General features: G+C 39.9%; 1 long non-coding RNA gene across 2 annotated transcripts in view; it reads left to right on the forward strand.

Moving 5' to 3' along the window:
- The first annotated feature begins 2,134 nt into the window (after window positions 1-2,134).
- Window positions 2,135-23,022, forward strand: part of LOC138738837 (uncharacterized) — a 69,567-nt gene continuing 48,679 nt past the window's right edge. The window contains exons 1-4 of one of the 2 annotated variants that reach the window (XR_011341810.1): window positions 2,135-2,248; window positions 7,871-7,936; window positions 8,680-8,878; window positions 11,262-11,443. This is a non-coding gene — a long non-coding RNA (uncharacterized lncRNA). Of the gene's footprint in view, window positions 2,249-7,870; window positions 7,937-8,679; window positions 8,986-11,261; window positions 11,444-23,022 lie in introns of those variants that run through there. The other variant, XR_011341809.1, reaches the window with a different exon arrangement.

Consider the following 23,022-nt stretch of genomic DNA (forward strand, 5'->3'; position numbering starts at 1 on the left):
GAAGAATAGATGAAGCAGCACTGGAGAAATGGGAATCTGGGGCCACCTCAAAGTTCAAATTTATTGTCTGAGTACAGACATGACATCACAAACAACTCTAAGATTCTTTTTCCTGGGCACACAGCAGAATTTTGAATTATCACTAACTGTAAACTGTATTCAAGAAGAAAGAAATATGAACGAACTTACTGCAAATATAGAAAATAAATAATGACCAATTATTAACACGAGCTATGGGACTATAAGGACTTGGAAGGAGGAATTGAATAGAAATGAGCAAGGTGTTCTTTGAGCAAGGTGTGAGAGCAAGAAGTTAATAAGTCACTAAGCTGAATTCAGAATAAATACTGACTGCAAGCTAACCACTAGATCCTGTATTTTTGAACAAAGAAAGCATATGGCCTGGCATGCAACAACAAGGAGGACATACAAGGCTGGAAGATGCTGTTGGTAGCTGACAGCTAGGTAGTCTTTGCAGATTTTTTTTCCTTATTTTATGCTCTTTTTCTACTTTATAGGGCAGTATGTATGTGGGTGCTCACAGAACATAAGATACAATGTGACAAATAAACAATTTGAACATCTAATACCAACATGACCCTCAGCATAACATGACATTTGCACGGCTTGTAGGTACTTGCCAACTGTGAGTTGATGTTTAGCCTGAGGCTAACACAGAACTCAAAACGGTCAACCAGTTTACCTACCTCGGCTGCACCATTTCATCTGATGCAAGGATCGACAAAGAGATAGACAACAGACTCGCCAAGGCAAATAGCGCCTTTGGAAGACTACACAAAAGAGTCTGGAAAAACAACCACCTGAAGAAACACACAAAGATCAGCGTGTACAGAGCCGTTGTCATACCCACGCTCCTGTTCAGCTCCGAATCATGGGTCCTCTACCGGCATCATCTACGGCTCCTAGAACGCTTCCATCAGCGCTGTCTCTGCTCCATCCTCAACATTCATTGGAATGACTTCATCACCAACATCAAAGTACTCGAGCTGGCAGAGTCCGCAAGCATCGAATCCATGCTGCTGAAGACCCAACTGCGCTGGGTGGGTCACGTCTCCAGAATGGAGGACCATCGCCTTCCCAAGATCGTGTTCTATGGCGAGCTCTCCACTGGCCACCGAAACAGAGGTGCACCAAAGAAGAGGTACAAGTATTGCTTAAAGAAATCTCTTGGTGCCTACCACATTGACCACCGCCAATGGGCTGATATTGCCTCCAACCGTGCATCTTGGCGCCTCACAGTTTGGCAGGCAGCAACCTCCTTTGAAGAAGACCGCAGAGCCCACCTCACTGACAAAAGACAAAGGAGAAAAAACCCAACACCCAACCCCAACCCACCAATTTTCCCTTGCAACCGCTGCAACCGTGCCTGCCTGTCCCGCATTGGACTTGTCAGTCACCAACGAGCCTGCAGCAGACGTGGACATACCCCTCCATAAATCTTCATCCGTGAAGCCAAGCCAAAGAATACTGGGATAGGTATTCCAAATACACTAATTTAAAAGGGAATTTAGTGGTGAAGAGGCTGAAATTGGAAAGTTTCACTTAATTGAGCAGCAGGCCCAGTGCAGATAAAAACTAGCCAGTTAGAAAGTGAATGCCACACATTTCTCTATTGGATTAATTAGCAACCACTTTATTTCTGGCCTCTATTTCAGTTTAGATTTCCCAAAGGGAAAATAAAGAAGGGGCAGGCTAATTGGTCTGAGTGCTTGACTATGAAGTGTTAAATCCATACAATAAAAGGTCCAACATTCTTAACTTGGTCCAACATCACAAGAAAATGCAGATCACAGCAGATGTGAGAAGTTTCATATTTAATAAAAATAAATGAAACTAACAGATCATGAACCCCAGTTGAATTGCAGATAATTTAAAAAAAACTCCACCATTTTTTTTAAATTTCATGAACTTAATTTTCCATTGAGTTGTTTGTGATATATTCACAGTTCTGCTGTTCCATAAAAGAGTTGTAACAGATGTCATTATAGGATAATAAAGGAGTTTGATAGGATTGGAGAAAATGTTTTCTTCTTGAAAACAGAAAAATACTAGAGACCAGAAATATAATGGTTGCTAATTAATCCCACAGATAAGTTGAGAGAAGCTTTTTTTAAAAAAAATGCAACAAATACATGCAACACAGAACATTGTAGCCAGCTGCATCGATGTAATTTTGTGGAAGGCAGAAGTACACGAGGGCACAGGAGGAGAAGATTCGCTGATACAAGTAAGTTGGAGAGGATGAAAGGAGGCTTGTATGCAGCAATAAAAACTTGAAAAGACCATTTCAGCTGTTTTTCTGATGTTGCTGCAATGCAACTTGTTCTATCATTTAATGGATTATTTTATGTGTAAAGCTGTGGAAATTTGCTGATTGAAGCAAACCTTTCAGATTGGAAAGAATTTTTGTATTCTAATTGCAGCCGAGAAATACATAACATTTTTAGATTATTTTGCAATTTCAAAAGTGTGATTTCTGAGTCTGACAATTCTAAAATAATTCCTGTGTAAAATCAGATTATAGTATTTAATAATGCCAGAAAGTTGCAAATAATTGTTTTGCTGTTGTTTTGGAGCTTTGATAAAACCAGAATGCATGATAAAACCAATGTATGTCTTCATTGGTGGGATGGCAGTGGAGAGGGATAGTAGCTTCAATTTCCTGAGCTTCTGCATACTTTTCCTGGGATCAGTATACCAGTATGGGGAAATCATGAAGTATACCAATGCCTTTTCTTTCTAAGAAGTTTCAGGATGTTTGGCATGACATCATATATCATACTTCTCCAAGATTACTGTGGAAAGTTTTGTGAAAATAATAAGAAAAATGGAATAGAATCCCAGAAGAGAAATGGGAAAACTGTAAATGGTGAACCTTAAGCAAATGTGGAGACACTGGAGGAACTTAGAAGGCCAGGCAGCAACCATGGGTAGAAATAATCAATGTTTTGGGTCAGGATCCTTCATCATGACTAAACTATGAAGGGGTCATATATAGTCTATGAAGGAGAAAGAAGTATTCGACAGAAGGCAGGAGAGATTCAGAAACGGTAGATGATCATGGTTGGGGTGGGTAAGTGAGAGAGAGATATTTTCTTTACCACTCTGTTTTTTCTCTTTAACTCTCCCAATCTCCCAATGGTCCATCTCTCCACCAATCCTACTTTTTGGCTATGGTGGGTGGTAATTGTGAGAGATGGGAAAATTGACCTAAAATTATGAACATGGAAGAAACTAAAGTTCATCAGTAAAATGGCTGAAACCAGTTCAAACAGGATAAGTTTGGGGCTTAGGATGCAGGAAAGCAGAGTCAGCACGATTAACATAAGAATCTTCTATCCTTTGTGACAAGACCATAGGACTAAGATAAGGAATGGTAAGGTACAATAGAATGTAGGAAGTTGAGGTAGTCTGGATCAGATAAGGGTCTCCTAGCCCTGGACAGAAGTACCAAGTCATACATTTCTAATTAGCTAACCATACACAGATTTATACATATGAAATTAGCCAACCCTAGATAGAATGAGTCAACTCTGCATATTAAGAGACTGTAGCCCAGAGAATCAGGAAGGTGTGAATAAGGACAATGACATGATGGGGCACCCACAGGATACCCCCTGGTCCTCCAAGTGTACTGAAACTGCACGTAGGCAGGAAGGATTACCTATGCCAAACCCATCCAGGGGGGCAGAAGAATGTAAGGGGGAGGGCATTCTGATACTGAAATTGACTGTATAAAAGTTGGGTGAGCCCCAGTATATGTGTGTATTCCCAGGGTAAGGGGAAGCACCCAACTTTGCATTGTTGTAGTAATAAATGTTCTTTGTTCTCAATTTTTGTCTCAAACAATTTCTTTAAAGGTACTTTAATTCCTAACATAATCAAATTAAGGATAGAGTTTCTAGGAATTTGAGGCCTTTGAGAGAGAATAGGGGGAATGGGATTGAAGGAATTGCTCTGAGAGCTAGCATAAATTCAATGAGTTAAATAGCCTCTGCCCATGTGGTAGTAAACATTAAAACAATTATTTGCTTTTGATGGCATAAGGCTGACATTGCTAAATTAAGATCCCAGCGAGTCAATTCATTTACTCAGTATCCAGTAACCAATAGCAGGCCACATAAGATCATAATATAAAGATAATCACAAATTAAAAGTGTGAATTCTTTGAATGAGTTCTGTGCTGTACTTGTATTGTTTCTAAACCATCAGAGTAGATAAAGCTCAGCTCCAATATATCCTGCAGGTGCAGCTACCTCATTAACCCAGAATTTAGTGTCTGCTGTCTAGGAAGAAAGGACAAGTACTCCATGTGCTGGAAATCTGAAGTGATGGGAACGTTTATGAGGTGCAAGCCATAAAATTAGCATTTCAAATAGATGAATTGATTGTCACGTCACCCTACTTCTCTCCACAGGGCTGTGTAGGAATTAATATGCATAAAAAAAGCTGCTTGGAGGGTAAATGGGCTCTTAACTTTGATGCGCTTGAGGAAGTCCAGATGAGTTTTAAAGTGATTTATTAATTAACACGAAAGATTTGTAACGTCCATGGTAAAATATTCTTAAACTTGGCAATAGTAATGTGTAACGATCAATCTCTAACATCTAACATATATCGACAAGTCTCTTCAGTAATGTTAGAAACAGAAGTACCTTCACAGATTTAGCTCGAGACAAAAATTGAGAACAAAGAACATTTATTGTACAACAATGCAAAGTTGGGTGCTTCCCTTATCCTGGGAATACACACACATACTGGGGCTCACCCAACTTTTATATACAGTTCATTTCAGTGTAGATTCTTCTGCCTCCTGGATTGGTTTGGCATTTGGTAATTCTGTCTGCCTACCTGCAGTTTCTTGTAAACTTGAAAGACCATGGGGTATCCTGTCTGGGTCTCATCATGTCATTGTCCTTATTCATGAATCTGCCTTTGTTCTTATTCACTCATCTCAACCCCCAGGATTTACTAATTCCTATATGCAGAACTTGCTAAATTCTTTCTATCACTATAAGACCCTTATTCTATTATACTTGCGTAACCCTTCCTCACACTCTTATCGGAATTCATCCCTACTCAGCACTTACTTAACTTCCTCTAGTCTAGTCTTCCTTATTTCATTCATACTAACTTTACTTCCTATATTCTATTACCTCTCACAATCCACGCTTTTTCTTTAGCTACGCTTAGTAAATTCTCAACTGGAAGCTTGGTCTTTTTCCCAGCGAGTCAGCAAACGAACTGCAATCTCAGCATCATCAGACGGAGTTTGGGAAACATACATCCTTTGGGTTGTAGTGATCTGACGAAGGGTCCGTTGAATTAAACACTGCACACAAGTCATTAGGCAGGGAAGTATCATGATGGCTAAAATAATGAGTCCAACTGCTATAAGGGCTGTGTGTATCCACAGGTCTGAATCCACTTCTGCAGGTTTATTCTTGGCGGAGAATACACCTGAAAGTGGCTTGTGGCTCTTGCATGCTGTTTAAGGTTCAGTTTCCTACATTTTTGCTTTAACAATATGTAAGATAATGACCACCGCCCTTGTTTTTTTAAATGGATGCTCATTAGCAAGTGACAGTTGGCCCATTGTCTTCAGGATAAAATGGAAGACTATTCATTCAGCTCATGCTAATCTGTTGCAATTTAAGTATTTATATGATTGTACTTGCTATTCCAAGCAAAGCCAACAAGCAGAAAATGAATAATTAGTAACAAAAATCATTAATTGATTAGAAAATTGTTTCACTGACCTCATTAAAAAGACTGGACTTAATGCAGACTGAAAAGAAAGTTAAACTTTATTGGATACTTAAAATGCTGTTATCAAGTTCATTTCAAAGAGTTTGAGCATTATAACAACTTCCATTTGGAGAGCCCATTTAACAGAGCGAATCATTCCAAGGCAGATAAAAGTTGAGGCCAGGTTACAAAAGGAGATTTGAAAGCAGATGAATGACCACAATCTTCATTCAAGGATTGGTTTTGAGCGCCATCTTAAAACTGGAAGGGAAGGCAGAAAGGTATAGGTAAAAAGGGGATTATCAGGATGTCCTACTTTATTGCAAAAGGGGAATAATTAATGAATTACAAATGAAGTACGTCAGCATTGTATTTTTACTTCAATCATGGTGTCTGCAGACTTTCATGTGTTACTACAAATAAAGGATGTCCACTTTGCAGGAAGGACAGTTTTTCTTTTGATTGCTACCATGATTTCATCTTTGCATAATTTATCGGAGTATTTTACAAGATAAGGTTGCAAAATGATCATTAAGAACAGAACACACATTGCTTTGTTGCACTGAAGAGGTTCAGGACAAGAAGTGAAAGAATGGTGACAGGTGTGTTTAATGCATGAACATGGAAGTAAGTTGCAACAAAAGTCAGAGCACAGGGAATGAAAGTGGCTAATGCAGAATGACAGATCTCTTGTGTAGGGAATCGATATTTTTTCAAAAAATATTGATACAGAAATTTAAATTTGACTTTGGGAGATGATACAATCCCTTAGGGCACACATGTCAAACTCTGGCCCGCGGGCCAAATTTGGCCCGCGATATAATTATATTTGGCCCGCAAGATCATTTCAAAAATGTATTAGAGGTGGCCCGCCCTGCAGCGAGAGCCGATGCTGTTTTTTGGTAATGTCACCCTCACCATCCTCCCCCTTCATTGCACATCCTTCCCCATTGTAACACGAGAAATTGTAACACGAGAAGTCTGTCGATGTCATCAGCCGGCAAGCCAGTTGGAAGGCTCCCCGCACAACCAGTCACTTCTCCCACCTGTCGAGCGGTGCGGCGGATTGGCGAGCGCCTGTGATTTCCTGTCGGCACGACGGGCATGGCAGGCTGCGCACGGCCCCCGGGCAGCGCGAACCCCGCGCGACTGGCACCGGACGGCCCTTCCACAGCGCTTGCACCCGTGCGGACCCCAAGGATTCGGCCCTGCACATGAAGAGAGAGATGGTGGCTGTCCGCAAAGGCTGATTGGCAGCGCGCTGGGCCTGAGTGGGTGGGTAAGCAGGGGTGGGCAGAGGGTGTAGGTGAGGAGTAATGGGCAGGGGAAGTTATGGTGGTGCGAGGGGCAGTTAGAGGGAGGGATGAGTAGAAGGGGGGTGGATAGGGAAGAGGTAAAAGGGGAGGGGCAGGGCGAGTAGGGGAGGGGTGATTAGAGGGTGAGATTCGGGTAGAGGGAGGAACAGGTTGAGGGGAGAGGCAGTAGAAGGGCATGTATAGGATGGGGTGGGTAGAGGCAGAGCGAGTGGAGTGAGGGGTGAGTAGAGGTTGGGTAAAGGACTGGTCAGGTAGAGGGATGGTGGGTCGAGGGTGAATAGAGGCCTAGAGCCTGAGGAGTGAGCAGGAAATGCTGAGTCCTGATGCAGGCCAAAATGGACACAGCCTGTGAATGCTGACTACATCTCCACAGGGACCAAATAGGTTTCCCTCAGGTCAAGCAAAGGGTGAACTTGAGCTACCTACTCCTGACCTGTAACATTATCCTCCTAAAGTTATATCCTAAAGTTTAACATTACATATGTTGAAAGAAGAGAAAACATGCAGATGTTGTTGAAAATTTTCAATAAATATTTAGTTCGGCCCTTGACTTAGTCCAAGTTTTTAATTTTGGCCCTCCGTGAATTTGAGTTTGACACCCCTGCCTTAGGGGAACAGTTATTTGTTTTGAAAGACAACTTGATTATTTGTTTGAAAAGTTATTGGACCAGATCGATCATAATAAATTGTATTGATTATAATTATTTATTGTTTGTGGCCTTTCTTTTATAAATTTAGTATACATTCATCAAATGAAAAGTTCATAACATGTGTATCTATTATAGATAATCCAAGTACCGGGAATTTGATTGCAATATTTAGAGCAGCTGACTTTGGCCAAAAGATTCATGGTAATCATTTATATTTTCAAATAAGATGCCAGTAGATGGATTCTATTAAAAGGTTTTGAAAATATTGTATAAATTTCATGAATGGAAATAAATGAAAGCTCTTGTTCTTTATACATCGCAGCATGCTATTATAATTAGCATTTTTGAGACAATCATTAACACGAGTCACCATTTCAGCAATGTTTTGAAATAGTTTACTTCTTGAGCAAACTATTGGATATTTTACCATTTGTTGCAGAGATGTAGCTTGATAGAGGTAGTAATCTATGACTGAAGTCCATTGGAAACATATTCTGCAGATATAGCCAACATATCTCCCATGACAAAGGAACACAATATAAAAAGGAAACCACAAACCTGTTTGGAGCTTTGCAAACTTATTTTATGTTGTCAAATTCACTGTGATCTCTGCTATCTACCATACTGAATAACATAAGGTGAGATCGGTTGGAGTACCAGTGTCAGCATTTATATTCTCCCTAAAGTCCATGAATAGTTAAAAGGAAACCTAGTTTAGTATGCTGTTTTATGAGCAGGTACTTCATACTGTTGGGAGATCAGACGTGCATATTCAGTAAGTCCTGCAGGAATAGCATATGGTCAACTCCACAAATGACTCCCAACAATAAAATGAAAGACACCTACTCTACCAACATTTCACAAGGCTGTTTTATATTTCAGTTCCAGTTCCAGAAGAGCTACACTGAAATGTAACTACAAATACCTTCTCTCCCTCTCTCCAGATGCTGGGCTACCCAAACAAGCTTACATATATTGCAACATCTCCCAAGACTTCTGAACACATGAACCCTGTCCTCACTGGAACAAGAAACTGGCAACATTCAATGAAACAAACAACTGTCAGATGGATTATTTATTTGAAACTGGCTGGAGATGGATGTGCTTGAAGTAAAACCAGATGATATTGTGCCAAATCATTTGGTAGGTTGCATCCACATTGGCAGTCTACAAAATTGCATGCAACCATCTCACTTGTAAAACAAATTTAGTGTGTTAGAAATGTTTGCATTTCTCATTGCAAAATAAAAAGGAGTGTTTTTTTAAAAATATCCTCTTTCTCTTAATAATGTGTTTGTGTAAAACCTGTGTCATAGTTGATGATTTAGTGAAGTAGTAAATTAGCAAGATTGGAAAAATATCAAGCTTCAAAACAATCTAAAGAGCAAAATAGTTTGGCATGCTTGATATATTTTACTGAACTGAGCTTTGAGGCTGTCAACAGATATTTGCTATGTTGGCAAATCAGTCTAATACAGTCTTCTATGCACTTTATAACGTCAGTGCTCGCAGAAATGGTGACCATGGAACTAAATCCTTCTTCATGAATCTAAGTCCACAGGTGTACAAGCAGAGCTGATCGCACCTCCACAGAAAAAAAATGTTCCAGATCTGTGCAATGCCAAGTTGATGTGGATTCCTGCATGCTCCTTGACATTGCTTTTTAAATACACCAAGCACTTAATTATCCATCGCCATTCTATCCTCCATGTCTGAGTCTTTATCGCAATCCTAAATTTCTCAGGCAAGCTGGTGCCCTGCCCCCTGCCCTAGATTCAGACTGCTGAAACCCAATGTTTCACCATTCACGGGCCGCATTAGTCATCACTAAATTATTGTCGTATCAGTGTAAGAGCTTGTAGCTGAAATTGAGTGATAGCGTGTCCTCAACTTCATTGTCTTCAGGCTCTGCTGCCAAAGTCTGGCCTGGTTGCACTGTTGAGTAACATCAAAGAAAAGGCATGTGGGTAGAAGCAAGAGGGAAAGTAAGAGTGAAAGCTTATGCCACCTGCAGACTGTAAACTACTGGTTTATAACAGAAGTAGGGCATGAGAAGAAGTATTAGATACAAGGATATTAACATTTAGGACAGTTTCAGCTTCACTATGGGTTCCAGCCTTGACTACAGCTGGTCCAAGACTCCTCATCTCCATGAAGACGAGGACATGTGGGTGTATTCAGTCATTAGTAACTAGTTTTGTATTAAGATAGAAGTAAATATATCACTGATGTTTATCCAATGCTGTTGGTTAGTGTAGCTGTAATGCTGAGTAAATGACAATGTGTGCAGACAATGGAATGTTGGGCTGAGACCTTCAGCAGTGCTAACTCTTGGGGGACTTAGGTGCAGCATATTAATGTCAGAAATCATGTTTGCTAAAAGCCAAATAATGAACTGGCCTAGACTTCTTGTGTGAATTCAATGAATTTCATCCAAGCCTTTATGCGAATGATTCCTGGCATTGGCTGCCACAGTGTGTCTGGTTGGTCTCCTGGCCCATTGGCTGCCACAGTGTGTCTGGTTGGTCTCCTGGCCCATTGGCTGCCACAGTGTGTCTGGTTGGTCTCCTGGCCCATTGGCTGCCACAGTGTGTCTGGTTGGCCTCCTGGCCCATTGGCTGCCACAGTGTGTCTGGTTGGTCTCCTGGCCCATTGGCTGCCACAGTGTGTCTGGTTGGTCTCCTGGCCCATTGGCTGCCACAGTGTGTCTGGTTGGTCTCCTGGCCCATTGGCTGCCACAGTGTGTCTGGTTGGTCTCCTGGCCCATTGGCTGCCACAGTGTGTCTGGTTGGTCTCCTAGCCCATTGGCTGCCACAGTGTGTCTGGTTGGTCTCCTGGCCCATTGGCTGCCACAGTGTGTCTGGTTGGTCTCCTGGCCCATTGGCTGCCACAGTGTGTCTGGTTGGTCTCCTGGTCCATTGGCTGCCACAGTGTGTCTGGTTGGTCTCCTGGCCCATTATGGATATAAGACTTCTCACCCTTGTTCTAAGGTCCAGCGACCTTAAGTCTTGGTCTCTCCCATGGTTTGCCACTTTTAATTTCTCAGGCCGAACTCACTTCCTGCTTCTGGCATTGTGTTCCACCATTTGATGGGATGCAGGCCTGCTTTAACTGGAATGTGGGACAGGCATTTAATCAATCAATTTGTGATAATTGTCAAAGGATCCCATAATGTTTTTAGCAGCAGTTCTCAAAATCACTGTTACACCTACAGTGAAAAGAATGGGCATGGATTTAGCAACATGGCAATGCACATCTATTTGGTCAGGGTTATCGAATTTTAACATCAGTGAGCCAAAATCAATTTATAATACTCAGCATTGAAAACAGCAGTTCAATTCTACATGCACACAATGCGCATGAGCTGACTTAGTTTAATTTTCTCGCTGTATCTTTGTGTGTTCAGGGACCTGCAAATTATTAAACAGTAAGCAATCCGTACACTGCTCGCAGACATTCAAGATTCAAATTACTGTAAAAAACAGCATCATATTACACAAAATTCCTTTTATCTTCTGTAAGACAGATTTGCCATCAGCAGAAATTGCCTGAAGCACATCTTACAGTCAGAGAAAGAGAAGCAAAAGAGAGTCCCCCCAGAGACACTGAGTGTCCGTGGATTCGCTCCCACTGCTTCCGCAGCCTCTGCAGCCACACAGTGTCCAGTCCAAACCATCGGCATCTGTCAGTCTCTCCCTCAACCAACAGGTAGGATTCTGATGAAGGTGTGTCAGCTTTCCTTTTGATTGTTTTTTTTGTGTACTTCAGTCCTTGAGAAGAATATTTGAAATTGTCAGGATTTCCTTTTTCATCATATCTCACCACAAAGTTATTCACATCTTAAGAACATTGTCAAATAAGAACAGTTAGATCAATAGAGGTTGCAAAGCAGTGGTTTTAAACTGCCCCTTAAACTCACATTCCATCTTAAGCAATCCCTATGCCATATGTGCTCTGTGATTCATAAGGGATTGCTTAAGGTGGTGAGTAGAAAGAAAATATTTGAAAACTACTGCCTTAATCATACCTGATTGACTTGTTATGTGCACAGTTTCATAATTCCAAAGGAACCAAACCAATGACAATTTTTCTCAAGCAAAATATTTCAGTAACAATTGGATCCAGAGCAGTTGTTCTCAACCTTCCCTTCTCAATCACCTTAAGTAATCCCTTACCAATCACATAGCACTTATGGCATAGGGATTGCTTCAAGTGGAATGTGAGTTTAGGGGAGCAGTTTTAAAGCCACTGGTGTAAAGGATCTGATGCCACACATTGATTATCTGAGGTGGTGGAAAATGTCCCCGATTCCTTTATCAGGTCAGTCATGCATAGGTGTTCAGCTGAGTCTTGGTAACCTCACAGCACAGCATGATGTTGAAGCTTTCTTACTCAGGCAGTAAGAGAAATGAAAAAGAGGGCTGATATGCACTTCATAACCACAGGATGTTCCAGAGAAGATTTTATCCAGCCAGATGCTTGGAAGTGTAGTCACCTTTGGGAAAATAGCCCAATGAGAACCAAAATTCCTTCCATTAATTTAACTCTCCAAATTTATTTTGAAGGATGAGCATAATTGAGATAAGCACCTGATTTACCAAGGTACAGAAGACAACGGATCAAGTGCTGGTTAAAGGGGAAGATACAATGGTCAGTACCAGCAGAGTGGGCCAAAGAGCCTTCTTCTGTACTGAAGGACTGTATGGCTCTCTGACATTAATTTTGTTTTGTAATTAACTGAGCTGCTATTATGCCTATTTACCTCTTGGTACAAGCTTTCCAAAGTCACAGAAAAAAATAGGTATATGTATTTTTAATTGTGGGAGCTACAATTCAGATTCAATTCACATGAAAATTTTTACATTACATAAAAGAACAATGAATTTTTAAACATTTGTGCTTTGGCATCTAAAAACAATTAAATTTCTTCCAAGTCAGTTATAAATGTAAAAGATTTCCTCTCAGGTTTATCAATTTTCACTCAGCTGCTTTCCAATCAAATGGGAAAATCATGGAAGACATAAATCCTTTCTTCCTCCTACCATATTTGATGGCATATATGATCCACTTTTCCCCCAAAAATTAGCTCAAAAATATCCCCCAGGTCTTGTTTGCAAAGTTGAACTCGAGCAGATCTCCAGCTACTTGCCCAGCTTCAAGAAGCCCACGGAGGTGCTGTGGCTGTCCAGGAAGCGGGCCTGCATCTTTGCAGGCCACCTTCCCTTGGGAAGCCCCTGCTTTCTGGAGCTGCTGCCATTACTCTCTTTCCCTGGTGAGAAGGCTGAGCACGGCAACCCCCGCCAGCAGTACAAGACTGTGCTTTCCAGATCCACCACTGCTGCTCACTTCCCCCGGTGAGAAGGCTGACCCCTGCCAACAGTGCAAAACCTGTGCTTTCTGGAGCCACCACTGCCGCTCACTTCCCCCATTGAGAAGGCCAACCACAGCAGCCCCTGCCAGCAGTGCAAGAGGTGCAGGAGGAACCCGTTTGGCAACTTGCCTGTAAATACACTAAAAAAACAATATTCCCTGCTGAAATGGGAGTCTTGTATACCATTAAATATGGTAATTTATCACCGAGTAGATGAGAATGTGTCTCCAACTGAATATGTTGGTCTTCTGTGTATATATTGATAGCTGTGTTTCTAGAGTACAATTCAGAACATTAATGTATAAGGTCTGAGGACCAGAAATCGATTCCACAATGCTTTAAAACAAACAGGTTAATATGGTGGAAAATGTGCTTCTGCTGAACTTGAACAAATTGTTCATTTCCAGGGTCCAGGCAAGTAATTCAATTTCTGAATTTCTGGCAGGATTTTCAATGACTCCATAAATGTGATCCCTGTATATAACCTCCCAAATTGTATCATCGGCCATTCATCATTTCCAGTATGATTTGCAACCTCAGTGGTCTGCAAAATGACTGCTCTTGTTTCTCATTGGCTTACTTCAACCATGTTTCATCTCAAACCATCTGAATTTAAAGTTCAAAACTAAAGTTACATTCTTTGCCAGAGAGCAGCACAGCATTCCAGGGTCGCACTTCTTATGCAACATACTATCTTCACTTAAAACTGAGCCTTATGTACATCTTTAATAACTTGTATGCACTCAAAACTGAACTCCAGTTGGGATTTGTCCATCACCAACTTATCCGACTAGATGGCAAGTCAATGACCCACAGGAATTTGAAGCCTCACCGTGGGCCATGGGAACCATGTGGGAGGAAGCAGAATTGTATTCCATCCCTTACTTCATCCCCAAGCATTTATTAGGACTGGAAAAAAAAAGATCTATTAAAGCCACCTTCAATAAGATCTATGACCCCACACACTTGCCTAGACTCTTACCATTGAAGTCACAGTCATGGCTACTCTCAACATCATTCCAGGCTGGTGACACTGATAACTTGCACATTTCACAGTTTGCTGTTCATCGCTGCATTATGCAGTTCATTCCAACTCATTGACATTTCCTTCATCCCACACGAGCAAGAATGGTGAGAACACCAATTTGCTTGTTCAGTAATGCACAAATACAATGTTGTCTGAGACTGTTCTGCCAACTCCTGCCAGGAGCCCCTCGCTGAAATTCTCTCCAAGGTCCACTTGCACAGAGAGCATGCATTATGGGGGTAATGGTTTTCAACAACTTGTCCATAAACTTTCCTGAGACCCTTGGAAAACTCTCCCCTACCCCTGCCTCAGAGCAGTAACCATTTTTGTAGGAGCAAAGTCTCCAGTATTTGGAAGAGTGTTGTTAATTGCATGCGTATGCCTGTTTAAGAGTTGGCTTCCAAGTTTGCAGCTACAAAAATAGGCAAGATTAGGGGAGCAATGGTGCACACAAAAAATATATATTGTATCAACACAGGGAAATCTGTGCACAGCAAGTTCTCAATCATTGTGGTGTTTTAAAAAAATAAAATGGCACTGGCATCATGCAACATGATTGGTGCCAATTTCAAGATAGCGGTGTACAAGGTTGCAGCGGCCTCTTCAGCTCCTCACAATGGTAAAATTCCCAGCACACTACATTGTGTATAATAGCGAAACTCTTGTCAAAATACAAAACATGAACCGAACTTTCAAATTAGCGGATCAGATTGGTAAGATTCTGTGGCGTTTAAACCTACTGAAGAAGGGAACACAGACTACTCAAACCTCGGAATGGTTCATGGATGATGCATAGGATGCCATCGGAAGCACTGGTGGAGAAGGTAGAAGCATGGAAAACGGGCCAATATCAGGGTTAGACAGAATTAATCCCATGCTCCTGACTCTCAAATGTAAGATCGCTGGAGAAGAAAATGGTTTACCTGAGGTTGCATCTGAATGAGAGAGAATTGTATGGCTTCTGTGTTCTGGTGATTACAGAAACGTGGCTCCAGGACACCATTCTAGATTCAGCGATCCAGTTGGAAGTTCTTATCTCCTTCAGGGTAAGCAGAGATTGGTGGGGGGGAAGGGGGTCATAATGGCATAGGAGGGAAACATGAGAAGACACCTCTCCTGGCAGATCTATTCAAAATTCAAAAAGTTTTTTTTTGAATAGCAATTAATACCAACTATGAGATAAACAAAGCAGCAGACTCTCAAAAAAAAAAGATTTTGAAACTGGCCCAGACCTACCCTTCTATATTGTCAATCAAATGATCCTTTATACTATCAGCACAATTTTGTGTGTTTGCTTGTTTTAAAACATGCTGCAATATTTTTTCTTTGATCTTGTTTGCTGATGTATCTGGGCTATAAAAGCTACTTTCAGATTTATTTATGGTCATTTGTTTCATTCGTGCCCCAGGTTTTGCTTCGCAGGAATAATCACCAGCAGTATTTGGAGCATTTTCTAATACTTAATTTTCATTCATTGTTGATGGAAACAATTTCTTCTTTACTGGTTTAGATGCCCTTGATTTCTGGTTGAGATTCTAAATCGGACAAAGATCAATTATGAGGAAATGATAATGGATTTAGAATGTGTGGATTGGGGCTGTGATATCACATGATGTGGTAGACAGGAAGCAGAGTCCCGCCTCTTCTGGAGAATTGACTAAAAAGAAAAATAATGTTTAACAAACCAACTTTGAAGAAAATGTGCATTTAACTTCCTCAGGAGTTTGCGGAGGAGCTAGTGGAGTTGTTCAAGTGAACCGGTACAGACTTGAAGGGCCGACATGGCCTGTTTTCGTGCTGTAAACGGTTATATGGTTATATGGAAACAAGCTGCAAACATTGAAGAACTCGGGCCTACCTTGGAAATGGAGCCTGCGGAGTCAATTTATCTTCCTCCTAGATTGACATGATAGCTGCCTCCTCGAGTCCAGGTAACCGCGCCATCTTCCCAGAGTCCCGAGGAAGATGGCGCTGGAGCTCGGAAACTTCTTCCTTCTGAGCCTCAGGAACAGTCATGCATGCGCAGTACTCCACGCATGTACATTGTGCAGATTCTAATTCTTCCAGTGGTTGGGGGGGGGGTGATGGGATGATTCCTCGCAGCCCAGCGCTGCTGGACTGTCGAGGGAGAAGCCTAGGCCTCACAGGTGGGTAGAATTGCCATCCATATTGACGGAGGAGGACGAGAAAGACATCGTTGGAGTAGCTGAACAAGAGGAAATTCTCTCAATGACTGAAGAAGAGGTTGATAAATTAGAAAAGAAAAGAAAAAAATTAGAAAAAGATTACAGCAGAATTCAATGAAGACTAAAAAGTCTAATAATTCATTACATACTTATGAATTTGAGAAATTATTATGAAGAACTATACAAAAATATTATGAATTGGGGTAAAGAGCTCACAAGGTATGAGCATGGCAATTAAAGACAGACCAGGTTTCTAGAACAATTAATGCTATTAGGAAAAATTCTAAAATTACACATAAACCTCAAGAAATAAATGATGCCTTTAAGGAATTTTTTAAGTGAAAGTATATACATCAGAATCTGAAAAAGATTAGTTCAAAATTAATAATTTTTTTAGCTGACTTTCAGTTACCTTCTTTGAGTATTCGAGAGCATAATGAATTGAATGCTTCCTTTACTTATAGAGAAATTATAGAAGTACTTAATTCAATGCCTAATGGCAAATCTCCTGGTGGATTTACAGGTGAATTTTATTTAAAAATTCAAGATTTATTAATGCCATTGTTAATGGATGCATTGAAACAAGCAATGGAGGCTCATTGTTTACCAGATTATTTTTCTCAGGCTATCATAACAGTTATTCTTTAAAAATATAGAGATTCTTTAAAAACTGGATCTTATTGACCAATTTCTTTGTTAAATGTTGATAAGAAAATTGTAACTAAAGTTCTAGCAAATACATTGGTGAAATACTTACCAAGCTTAATACATTTAGACCAAGCTGGTTTTATTAAAAATCATTTTTCTGCTGATAATATTGCAAAATGAATTTGTTTGATTCATATTTCTCGAGAAGAATCCAACTTAGATCCCAAAAAAGAATTTGATAGGCTAGAGTGGATTTTTTATTTAAAGTATTAAAAATGTTTGGGTTTGGACAATGTTTATTAGTTGGATTGAATTTTTATATAAAAACCCTTCTTTCAGAGTGGTAACGAATGGGCAAATATCATGGTCCTTTTTATTAGAAAGATCTACTAGACAAGGTTGCCCTTTGTCTCGGGCACTGTTTGCATTAGCTATTAAACCTTTGGCTCAATTGATAAAACAAGATAATAATATTAAAGGTATTAAAGTGAAATCTGAGGAATCTAAGATTAATTTATTCGCTGATGATGTTTTGATTTATTTAACAGAACCTCAAAATGTTTTAAAATTGTTATATGAAAGATCGAAACAATATGGTGAAATATCTGGCTATAAAATTAATTGGGAAAAAAGTGAGATTCTGCCGTTGATTGATGCTGATTATACTCATTGTAAAAAGATTGTTCAATTTAAATGGTCAGATCAAATTAAATATTTAGGTATTAGATTGGATCAGAATTTAGATCATTTGTGTGAGTTAAATTATTTGCCTTTATTTCATAAAATTAAGAATGATTTAAATAGATGGAAAAAAATTACCTATAACATTAATAGGTAGAGTTAATTGTATTAAGATGAATATTTTTCCTAGAATACAATATCTTTTTCAATCTAACCTTGTAAAGTTCCTCAAAAGTTTTTTTTAGGGATTTTAATTCTATAGTTAGGAAATTTTTGTAGAAAGATAAAATGGTTAGGTTATCTTTACAAAAATTAACTTGGAGGTATGAACTAGGAGATTTACAACTTCTAAATTTTCAAAATTATTATAAAGCAACACAATTGAAATTTATTAATGTTTGAATTGGATAATCCATTGGTATGGACGAACATTGTTAACCAAAATTGGTGAGAAGAAAAAGGAGCAATTTATTTATAAATGGAATGCTAAGATATTACTTACATATAATTCACCTATTTTTAAAACATTTAATTGAATTATGGAATATGATAAATGAGGAAATAGGTACACAGGGGAAAATTTCAGCTAAGACACCTTTATACTCGAATAAACCTTTTCCTTTTACACTTAATAATCAACTTTGAAAATATGGGATCAGAAAGGAATTAAAATTATACAAGATTGTTACAAAGCTGATTATTTTATTTCAAAGAATGAAGGAAAAATATGAAATTCCACAAAGTATTCTTTTTTTGTTAATATCAAGTTAGAGCTTTATTATTGGATAATTTGGGACATTCTTTAAGGTTGCCAAGGCAGTCAAAATTTGAAATTTTACTTATGGAAGGTGGGAAGAAAAAATTTGTATCTGAAATGTATTCATTATTATATAATAAAATGCCTGTTAGATTTATATAAGTTTAGATTAAAGTGGGAAAGAGATTTAGGGATAATAATTGATCAGGAAATTTGGAGAAATGTATGTAAAGATAGTATGACTAAGATTGTTAATTTGAGATATAGGTTAGTTCATTATAACTTCATACATCAGCTGTATTTATCCCCTGAAAAATTAAAGAGATATAATTTAATTTCTTCAGATTTATGTTTCAGGTGTCATTCTACTTGGTTAAACGATACAGTATAACATGACTTAAAGAGTTTTTAGAGAAAGTTTTTAAGAATAAATTGCCGATGGAACCAACATTATTTTTTATTAAGTAATATTAAAATGTTAACCTTGGAATTGACACTAACTAGGTATCAAATTGTGTTTTTGAGATTAGCTTTAGCAAGAAAATACATAGCAATTACTTGGAAAAATTAGATTGATTTAAGTTTACATTGATGGCATATGTGGGTTTAAAATTTTGAACTTTCTACGGCACGTTGTGGTGGTGTGACTCTAGTCTGTGGCATTTAACTATGTGATTGATGATTTGGATTTCCTTCTTCTTTTCCTTTTTTTAATCTTTGGGGTTTGGGTTTATAGGGAGGGTGAGGGGTTAGTAGGGTGGGAGGAGGTATGGGGGTTTGGGGGGTTGTTATATATTACACATGTATTTATTTATATGAATTATTATATTCAAATGTATTTCAATGTTTTATGGTTTAAAATTTTAAAATAATGTATTAAAAAAGGGTAGACAGAGACACTGTTGCTTCTGGCAAGACTTGAGGAGGAGGACTGTACATTTACATCAGAGAGAAATGTTGCACCAATTTCTCTGTTGTGAAGACCTTCTGCTCATCAGAGATGGAGTACCTCCTGGCGAAACGCCAACCTGAAAACAGTCGTACCATGGCTTCAATAAAATGTGAACTTTGCTACCAGAGGACAGAACACCCTGGATCAAGTGTACACCAATGTCCCTGGTGTGCACCAAGGCTGAATGCCACCCCTTCCTTGGTTACTCAGATCACATATCTGTCCTCCTAACCCCGACATACAGACTACTGGCAAAACAAACTAGGTCAGTTTGCAGGGAGATCATGACATGGCCGGGAATTGAGGTGGGGGGGGGGGGTGGGGCTGGCCACAGCAGCGCTACAAGACAGTTTTGAGACTACAGAGCTGTTTCAGGGAGATAGCCATTTACAATGGTCATGTAAACATAGAGGAGTACATGAGCACATTGACTGGCTACATCAGCAAGAGCATTGACAATGTCACTGAGATCAAATGCTTGACAACCAGAGCCAACCAGAAACCATAGTTGAATGCAGAGCTCCGGGTCCTTCTCAAAGCTCGTGATGCTGCCTTCAGGACAGGGTGTAGGATGGCACTAAGATCAGCCAGGGCTGATCTCTCCCGTGCAAGCCACAAGGGTACACACAGAAGATCCACATGAGGCATATGTGAAAAGGGACCAAGACCAGAACAGATCATTTGAAAGTGACATAATATTATGTTCTCAAACTTACCCTTCATCAGATCATCCCAGCACATTTTGGTTCTCTGTCTGGTAGCATCTCATTACCTTATTATTACTTTATTTTAAAAAAAATTAGTTGAACATTGTGTTAGACAATGTTTGAGTGCTTTTGACAAGAGGGAATAGAGCCTGGAGGAGAACAGAATATGGATGGGGTCTGCTTGATTCACAGTGGATAGAGTTGGAACAGCTATAGATGGGTGAACAGATTTTCAGATCTGATCACAGGTTTATTGTCAGAGAACATACATGACATTACATATAAACCTGAGATTCATTTTCCTTCAGGTGAAGCGGAATTACCACTTATTGGTGGTGCAAAAATAAAAAAAAACTGTAAACGACATATACAAGTAAATAGATAAAGAAGTGTAAACATATAACAAATGTAAACAAACTGACTGTGCAATTCAGAGAAAATAAAAAAAGATCAATAAAGTGCACAAGTAAGTCCTTAAATGAGTCCCTGATTGAGTTTGTCATTGAGGAGTCTAATTGTGGAGGGATAGCAACTCTTCCTGAACTTGGTAGTGTGTGTCTTGTGGCACCTCCCTCTTTCCTGATGGCAGTCGCAAGAACCAGGTTTGCTGGTTGATGTGGATCCTTGATGATTGCTGCTGCTCTCCGACAGCAATGCTCCCTGTAGATGTTTTCGATAGTGGGGAGGGATTTTCCTTGGGATGTGTCCACTACCTTTTGGAGGGCTTTATGCTCAGGGTATTACTGTCCCCATACTGGACTGTGATGCAGCTGGTCAGGACTCTTTCCACCATACCTCTGTAGAGATTTGTCAGGGTTTCTGGTGTCATTTTCCAATTATCCACAAACTCCTGAGGAAATAGAGGCATTGACGTGCTTTCCTCACGAATCCATTAGTATATTCTATGAATAGTGACTCCCAAGAACTTAAATTTGCTTGGCCTCTCCACCTCTGAAACCCAATGATCACTGGATCATGTACTTTTGGTTTTCCCTTCCTGAAGTCAACAAACAGTTCCTTGGTTTTGGTGACATTGATTGCGAGGTTTATTGTGAGAAAATTTCTAATTAGTGTCATTATCATACCAAATCACAGAGTCAGAGGTGTAAAGTGAGTAGAGCCGGGGGATAATAACGCAGCCCTGTGGTGCTCTGGCACTGATGGAGATTGTGGAGGAGATGTTCTTACCAATCCTCACTAATTGTGTTCTGGAGGTGAGGAAATCCATGATCCAATTATACAGTGAGGTGTTGAATTCCAGGTCTTTGAGTTTGTCAATCAGTTTTGAGGGAATTATGGTGTTAAATGCCGAACAGTAGTCAATAAAGAGCATCTTGATGAATGCATCTTTGCTGTCCAGATGTTCTAGGACATGGTGTAGATCCAGTGAGATGGCATCCACTGTAGACCTGTTGCTAAGATTGGCAAACTGGAATGTATCCATATTACTGATCTGACAGGAGCTGATCTGCTTCAGCACTAGCCTTACAAATCACTTCATCATTGTTGATGTAAGTGCTACTGGTCAATTGTCTAAGGCAGGTTACTACACTCTTCTTGGGCACCGGTATGATTGACACCTGTTTGAAACAGGTGGGTACTATACATCTGCCAGAGTGAGATGTTGGAGATATCCATGTAAGTTGGTCAGTACAAATTTTTAACTCAGTTTGCTGCTGCTTTCCTTGGATTCACTCTCCTTAAGGCAGCAAGCGTGTCACCCTCAGATATGGACAGGATGGGATCATCGGGATGTGGGGGTGCTTCTTCCCTGTTACTGTGGTCAAATCAAGTGTAGAAGGCATTGGGTTCCTCTGGGACTGAAACATTCTCATCTGCTATTTCACCGGATTTGGTTTTGTTGCAGGTTATGGAATTAGAACCTGCCACAGCTGTCAAGTGTCCTTTGTTGTGTTTTCATCTGGAATCTCCACAGCATCTGGGAGATAGCTTTTCGTAGGCCATACCTGCTCCTTCTGTATTGATCTGGATCTCTGGACTAACACAATGTTCAACTAATCTGGCTATTAGCAGCCCCAATATGAGTCACAAACAACATTAAAGTACAGATTAAGTTTTATCACCTCGGCATTTTTGCAATTAAGTTTCTATTAGTTTTGCATGATGCCCTCTATGCTGTTCAATCTTTAATTGTCCAGATGGGTGAGTGACCTGCTGCAATAAATAATGATATAAGAAATAAGAGCAGGAGTTAAGCCTTCTCTGTCATTCAACAATGGGTTGAAGATGAAAGATGGAATGTTTAAGGAAGAACTTCTTCACTCAGAGGGTGGTGCGAGTGTGGAACGAGCTGTCAGAGGAGGAGATGGATGTAGGTTCGATTTCAACATTGAAGAGTAGATTGGATAGATACATGAATGAGAGTGGTATTGTCTTGATGCAGGATGATGGGACTTGGCAGATTAAGTAGTTTGACATGGACTAGATGGCCCATATATTCTGTTACTGTGCTGTATAAAATTTGGCTGTGGACTCAGCTCCACTTACCAAGTTTTTCACCATAGCCATTTCTCAATGTGTTAAATCTATTTTATGAGGCAGCTTCCTTGGGCAGAAAATTCCATAGATTCACTACACTATGGGAGAAACAGTTCCTCTTTATCCCTCTCTTAAACCAATTCCCCTGAATCTTGAGGCTATGTTTCCAATATCTAGACCCAGCCTCCAGAGGAAACAACTTTCCTTCTAACTTCTCTATTCCTTTCATAATCTATATTTGAATGAGATCCACCCTCAAACTTCTAAACTCCAGCAAGTGTAATCCTAGGCAATTTAATCTCTCCTTGTATGCTAACTCCCCTGGAATCAACCTGGTGAACCACCTCTGCATTACCGCCAAAGTTAGTAGATCTTTTCTCAAATAAAGAACCCAGAACTGCACACAATATTCCAGTTGTGACCTCACCAGCACCCTGCCCAGCTGCAGCAGAACCTCCC

The sequence above is a fragment of the Narcine bancroftii genome, chromosome 7, assembly GCF_036971445.1.
Source record: "Narcine bancroftii isolate sNarBan1 chromosome 7, sNarBan1.hap1, whole genome shotgun sequence".
NCBI classification, from domain to species: domain Eukaryota; kingdom Metazoa; phylum Chordata; class Chondrichthyes; order Torpediniformes; family Narcinidae; genus Narcine; species Narcine bancroftii.